Below are 7,758 nucleotides of genomic sequence, written 5' to 3' on the forward strand. Positions count from 1 at the left end.
TTCGCCATGCAAGTCCAGCAAATTTATATTTGGGTTTATTTCTGGAAGTGCCAACACTCTGAACTCATTTTCCAGGTAGGTAGTTCATTTTGAGCACCTTCGTCCAAGTCTATTTCATTATAAAGACTTTCTAGAACATTTTCAAGTTCTCTTTGTTCAAAAACATCATATTTTCTTTGATTTTCCTCAATTATAATACGATGTGTTATGCAAGTCTGCTCATTATCGTTTTCAATGACATCTTGCTATTCATTCCGCCAAGGATAGTAAAGCATTAACATTTCGCGGAAATACTCAACTCTGGCCAAATCTGGCTTAAACTGTCTATACCGAATAATACAAGGTTTGGTACGTTTTTTCACAAAACCGCTACCGTCTTTAAGAGGCATGACAACCCCGCTTCTGGTAAATTATCGTCTTCCCTATCTTCTTCTTCATGATCACTATCTTGTGTTCTTCTACTGGATTTAAAATATTTATACATAAATGCAAATCAGCTAAACAAAGAGTTTCTAAATGAACGTAACTTTGAACATAACGATCTAAAATACCGGCTACGAATATTTCAGTCGAGCCTGAAGGAAGGTTCTGAAGTTCCGCTCTAGGTTTTACCATTCGAACACGTTCCTCAGGTCGAGAGGTATTTATAAATATTTCTGAATTACTTGCTTCCGAAAGATGGAGCCCAATGCAGCAATATACTGCTTCTTGTGCAGATATTGCCTGATATAAATTTGTGACCTATATGTTTAAGTTTTTGCTTAATAGTATAATTTCCAGCATTTACCTCTGATATAGCTTCATTTAAGAGCCTAGAAATTCCCCTGTTAGACTTGTTAATATAATTAAATATATATGAACAGCAAGCATATGCATCCAGTATATATTGGATATCCATATTTGCTCTATGGAGTTCCAAAATCAGAGGATTATAAGCGTTTATAAAACGATCCTTTAATTTTATTTTTTAGAAAAATTTTGGGTTTTGATAAACTTGATCTAAGGGCTAACAAATTGTCATCAAAAGATATATTTATTCTACTATCAGACAGGAAATGTTCAAAATCGTTTAAATAAGAAATTTCTTCTGTAGCCATATTTGAATTTAAAACGTTTTGAATTTTGAAAAAGTTTCCCTTGTGTCTTTCTGAATTTTGACTTGTTTCTGTAAGAGGTAACAGTATTTGCGTTGAAGACATTGGTGGATATGGTATACCAAAACGACAAAACTGTTGTCCTCTTATTTCCCTAGTACAAGACCGACTGTGGTTATGCTTTTGATAACCAAAATAATTTTTTAAGTGGCTGACCAAACCATGTTTAGAAACATAATCTGAGGATCTTCAAGGATGATCCTGGGAGCATTATTAAGCCAATATATACCCCTCTCCAGTAGAAATTTGAGACAAAATGCTCTCCAAAAATGCCGGCGTTATCTTTAAAAAGCTTAAGAACTTGTCGATAGTGGCAGTCAAAATATCTAGCACAAGAAACCGCGTCTGCCCGAATTAAGCGATATCTATTTTGAGTTGTTAAACTGTTGGCTTCCTCTTCCGAAATATCTTTAGAATCAACAGTTTTAGAGAGGATGACCAAAAGATCAACCCACTGAGATTTTGCAGTCGATAAAGTGATAAAGAAGGTTGGAAGCCCAAATTGGCGAATCATAGCGATTGCCTTTTTCTTCTCAGCTTCCCAGTGCGCAGGAGAGGATCTCCTTCTCCCCTTTCAAAACCTTGCAACCATCATCGTGTTGAATCAAGTTTTGAACAAAGTTTTCGTTTAATCGATTTTGGGCCGTAACTCGGTTTCAACCTGAAAACTTTCTAAGGCAAATGGATGTATTACTCTTAATTTGTAGCAGTTCTAATTTTTTATAATCATAGAACAACTTTGGAATGGTACACGCTCTTCTGTCAAAACGGCAAATTTCAGAACGTATTATCTTGCTATATGTTTCAGAGCATGTACGTTTCTGCTCAACGTATATTGTTCCAAATGACAACTCTTCTGAATTATTATATTGAATTATGTCACTTGGTCTTTGTCCTTCACCTGGCGCTATGACTAAACGGTTATAGTCTAAGTTTTTTACAGGAATATTGTTTAAAAGGGTTTCTTGACCGCCTGGATTTAGCTCTGAAGGTAAAAGATCCGTAAGAATATTATTAACTGAGGGATTATCCTGAGAAGTTTGTTCCGCATGAAAAGATTGAACCAATCGGGAATCCTCTGCAGATGCAACAAACGGAACTTCTTCTTGGTTATTAACTTCTGAAATCCAGTTTTCATTAATATGTATATTGTGCTCACGATACACAGCGATATTCACTAAGAATTTCAAAGCTTCCATAACATTTGGTATCGATCATGTAATCATGATTGTATTCCAAACGCCCTCTTAAGTGAATTTGTATCACATGTGCCTCATCAAAAGACCTTGGTAGAGATGTCATAATATTGTTACCAGGAATTGGTATATGAACAACAGCACCTTTGAGCAAACTGTGACCTTGATATCCTAACGGACGGATTGTCATAAAAGGCAATCTAGGCATAATGAGAGGTTCTTCAATTGGGCTTAAATTTTTCAAACAATCCGGTATTTCAGGAAAGTCTAGACTGTTAGCTAAACATATCTTAACAATCGCATTTTTGCAGGTAGCACAAAAATTGTACTTTCCATCTTCCGAAGGAAATTTTTGCATTAAAAAGAAGGCGGATGCAGCATTCGGGTGACATTGCGCAATAGTTTCGGAATTTATTTTGCGAACTTGGTGTGAAAACCATAATCCGCCGCAGCAAATACATATTTCAGTAGGGTATTTATATTTTGGAAATGAAAATTTTTGAAATCTTTTAAATTTCCACTATTATCAGTTTCTATAACATTATTTTCTCTCATTAATCGGATTCATTCGGACTGCCTTTGGTTTTCAATTTGCCTATTAACTGGGTTATCTCTACGAAGGCGAACTTGACTTTGTCAAAGAAGTCTCTGATTCAAAATTTCTTCCCTCATACCCCTCCTACTAACCTGTCGACGTTGTGTTTCTCTATCACGCTCCTTTCTCCTTATTTCACGATTTCTTCTTGCATGTTTTTTTTGCATTTGATCACGAATGCGCTCTAAATTCCTATACTCAGGATTTCTTGCGCGAAGTTCTTTATGATCCCTAGTGTTCCTACTTTGCTCAGCGGGTACGATAACGATCAGCAGGTACGATAACCTCGGAATTTTCTCGACGAGATATATGACCTCGAGTATTTTTTATTTGCTCTTCAGAGCGAATTTGTGGATTTTGCCGCCTTGTTCTATGTTGAACAGTATTTAGATTTTTTTCAAAATACCGTACCTCGAGATTTTCAAGCCTGGTTCTATGTTGATTTGTATTGATCGGACAGTTGTACATTGGAATCTAATCTATGATTAGCGTGACTTACAGTATTTTGTGACTGCTCACTATCTCTATATAAAGAGTTTGCACGAAGAACTCTCAAACCTCTTCTTTTCTGAAGACGACTTAGTAATACAGATTTTCTACTTAAGCTAGGCATAGTTTATTAATAATAAATGGCTTAATATAAATATAAAATACTTATATATAATACTTATATAATTCCGTCCATCCGGGTGTAAAAAGTTGGATCCTGGGTGCTGCTCTCTTTCACTGTAATTGAGTCCTTGTATATAGGCTGTATATACTGGTGTAAATGTGTGCACATATGCTTGTATAAACACTATATAAGTATTAAACACTAAGCACTTTTGTGGTCAATATATCACATGTAACTGAAACTACAAACACAGTGTACTGATATTTATTATACTCTTACAACATGTTGCTACAGAGTATAATAGTTTTGTTCACCTAACGGTTGTTTGTATCACCTAAAACTAATCGAGTTAGATATAGGGTTATACATACATATATATAGAAGTCAGAATAAAAATACGAGTTGAAATCCGGGTGACTGTCTGTCCGTCCGTCCGTCTGTGCAACTGTAACCTGAGTAAAAATTTAGATATATTTATGAATCTTGGTACACATGTTTCTTGGTACCCTAAGACGGTTGGTATTGCAGATGGGCGTAATCGGACCCTGCCACGCTCACAAGACGACATTAATCAAAAACCAATAAACTGCCATAGCTAAGCTCCAAAATAGGATTCAATACTGTTATTTGTTATAACGAATCACAATAGAGAAGGGCATCTGCAGAATAATTTTTTTTTTTTAAGTGGGCGTCGTCCCGCCCTCGAGTAGGTTTAATGTGTACATTTCCTGACCCGCTAAATCTAGAATAAGCAAATTAACTTAGCACCCTTATCTACAGTGTGAAAATGGGTGAAATCAGGTGATAACCCCGGCCACTCCCCATATAACGACACTGTTAAAAACTGCTAAAAGCGCGATAAATCAAGCACTAAACACGCCAGAGACATTAAATATTATCTCTGGGATGTCATGAGATGACTTTACAGGAAGAGCGTTCAAAATTAGGCAGTGGGCGTGGCACCACCCACTTTTAGGTGAAAACCCATATCTTGGGTTCTGCTTAATTGATTTCAACCAAACTCGGAACATAACATTCTCTTCATATTTCTATGTTATAATGCGAAAATGGGCGAAATCGGATTGCAACGACGCCTTCGTCCCATATAACACCATTCTAAATGCCATCTTATTCTTTCACTTTCCCCTATGCAATCTAAGCAACAATGATTGTAAATTGTCGGGGTAATAATGCTTTTAAAGTATGTCACATTGTGACCAAAAATTGTCAAAATTGAACCAAAACTGTTCAAGCCCCTAGGTACTGAATATGTGGACCCCAGGGCCTATAGTTGACTTTTTACCGATAATATCGGCCGATGTATAAGATATATAATTTTAATTCATAAAGTAGAATAAATAAATGAAACTCTCGATAATAGTACTTGTATGTCTTTGTGTCAAAAATGGGTTGAATCCTTCCTTCAATATAAAATTTTGACAACACCTGAAGTAATTTCCCGGGCTTTGATCCTTGCAAATTGCGAGAGTATAAAACCCCGAACTTAGAACATCCTTACATGTTTTATTATAATATCACACATTAACCTAAACGGTTTAAAGTCTGGTGGAAAGTTGGAAAACATTATATAGGATATATCGTAGGCAGAGAAATTGAAGGGCTGATTGTAGTAAGTTTGGCATTGCTAAGGTATACTTAAGAACTTTTTTTCAAGCAATTTTATAAATAAAAATAGTTATATGGGAACTGAGGTAAGTAAGGTGAAAGATACACTATTATTAAAACAAGTAGAATCAAATGTGGTATCTTCTTGACTTATATTGAATGTCATTAATTAAGACTTGATTGTATTGCTATATAAATGAACAGCAATAGCAGTTAACACGTCTGGAACAACAAGTAACTTTAAATAATAAATTAAGGCAGGAAAATCATGAAGATATGGATCTAGATGGAAAAGTTCACAATGAAAGAGTTTTTGAAAAGGCAGAAATAGATACTTTAAAAATGGAAGTGGATCTGCTTAAAAATTGAATCTAGAATTAGAAGACAAAAATAATATACTGAAGGAATTGCTCAATAAAGAGAAAAAAAGTTAAATTAGAAATTTCAATGCTAATACTTTTGCTGAAGTTACGGCAGGAAATATCTTAAAACCAAGTAATAGCACAAGAAATAACGATAAAGAAAACAAATAAAAAAGGAACATTAAAAGAATTAAAACAAAAAGTAGCAGAATGCCTAACAAGTCAAAAAATGATACAAACAAATAAAGTTTATAAAAAGACAGATAAAAATGAAATAATAGTAAGTGTACGTCATAATCACAGTGTAGAAAAAACTGTTGAAATTGTAAACTCTAAGCTATCTGATATGTGTAACGTTAAAGTAGAAGAGATCAGCAAACCGAAGCTTAAAATAGTAGGAATTCAAGACTTTGATAAAATGAGCAACGAGCAAATTCAAAAAGACATCAATCAGGGAAATTCGTTTAATGTTGTAGAGGGATGTACAGTATTACACATGTATACTAATGGCACAAAGGGAACACAAACAGTTGTGACTAAGGCACCTTGTTTGTGCCGAATCATGGAAATTAGAATATTGTAAATGTTATAAACTAAACTGTAACCGAACATTTTATACTCTCGCAAAGTCAAATGGTATAGTTGTTTTAGATTTCTTTGTGGATCTTGCCGCCTTGTTCTATGTTGACCGATATTTTCGGTAAAAAGTCAGCTATAGGCACTGGGGTCCACATATTCATTACCTAGGGGCTTGAACAGTTTTGACTCGATTTAGACAATTTTTGGTCACAAGGTGGCATATTTCAAACGCATTATTCACGCAAAGTTTTACCCCGATAAAATCATTTTTGCTTGATATGCATAGTGAAAAGTGACATAATCAGATGGAATTGAAAATGGTATTATACGGTTCCTATAAAGTCATCTCATACATCCCATAGATAAAATTTAATGTCTCTGGCGTGTTTTATCGCGCTTTTAGTAATTTTTAACAGTACCGTTATATGGGGAGTGTGCGGAGTTGCCACCCGATTTCATTTTTTTTCACACTGTAGGTAGAGGTTCTAAAAACATTTTCTGCCAGTGAATTTTGTTATTATAGCATTAGTGGTTTAGGAGATATGCACATTAAACCTATTAGGGGCGGGACCACGCCCACGTAAAAAAAATTAACTGCAGGTGCCCCTCCCTAATGTAATCCTGTGTACCAAATAACAGTCTTGTATCTTATTGCGGAGCTTAGTTATGGAAATTTATTTGTTTTTGATTAATGGCGTTTTGTGGGCGTGGCAGTGGTCCCATTACGCCCATCTGCAATACCAACCGTCTCACGGTACCAAGAAACATGTCTACCAAGTTTCATAAAGATACCTCAATTTTTACTCAAGTTAAAGCTTGCACAGACAGACAGACGGACAGACAGACAGACATCCAGATTTCAACTCGTCTCGTCATCTTGTTCAGTTATATATATGTAACTATATCTAACTCGATTAGTTTTAGGTGATACAAAAAACCGTTAGGTGAACAAAACTATTATACTCTGTAGCAACAAGTTGCGAGAGTATAAAAATCATTTTATAATTGGAGATTTTAACATTAATATATTGAAATGTGATAATATAAGCGAAGAATTTTTAAATAATTTCATAGAATATGGATTCTTTCCGAGTTTCACAGGTACAACTAGTCATTCTGATAATGGAGCGAAGTGAAACGTGTATTGACAATATTTTTATTAAAAAAATGGAAAGAATAGAGCAAAAACTTTTAAATTAAATACACCAATGCCAGACCTTTTTTTTACTTTTCACTTTTTGTTGATATCAGGGGGTCATTAGAAAAAATAGATAAAGAAAAAAATTAGAAAAAAATATATAATTATAAAAAGCTAGCAAACATAGCAAGTACAATTAATTGGTCGCGGTATGCGAAATATGAAACAAATGAAGCGATAAACTTAGTGACACAAGAAATACAAAACTGCCTTTAAAAGTCTGAAATTGTAATGACTAATAAAGGTAAAAAAAGAAAAAATTTACCACAAAAAAATTGGATTACGAAATCAATCGTAAAATCATGTAGAAAAAAGGAAGCATTATACAAACAGCTAAAATTAGATCCATTTAATGTAAGTTTAAGAAACAAATATAAACATTATATCAAAATATTGAATAGAATAATAAAAGACGCTAAAATCAATTACGAAAAA

The sequence above is a fragment of the Bactrocera oleae genome, chromosome 2 (genome assembly GCF_042242935.1).
Source record: "Bactrocera oleae isolate idBacOlea1 chromosome 2, idBacOlea1, whole genome shotgun sequence".
Lineage (NCBI taxonomy): Eukaryota > Metazoa > Arthropoda > Insecta > Diptera > Tephritidae > Bactrocera > Bactrocera oleae.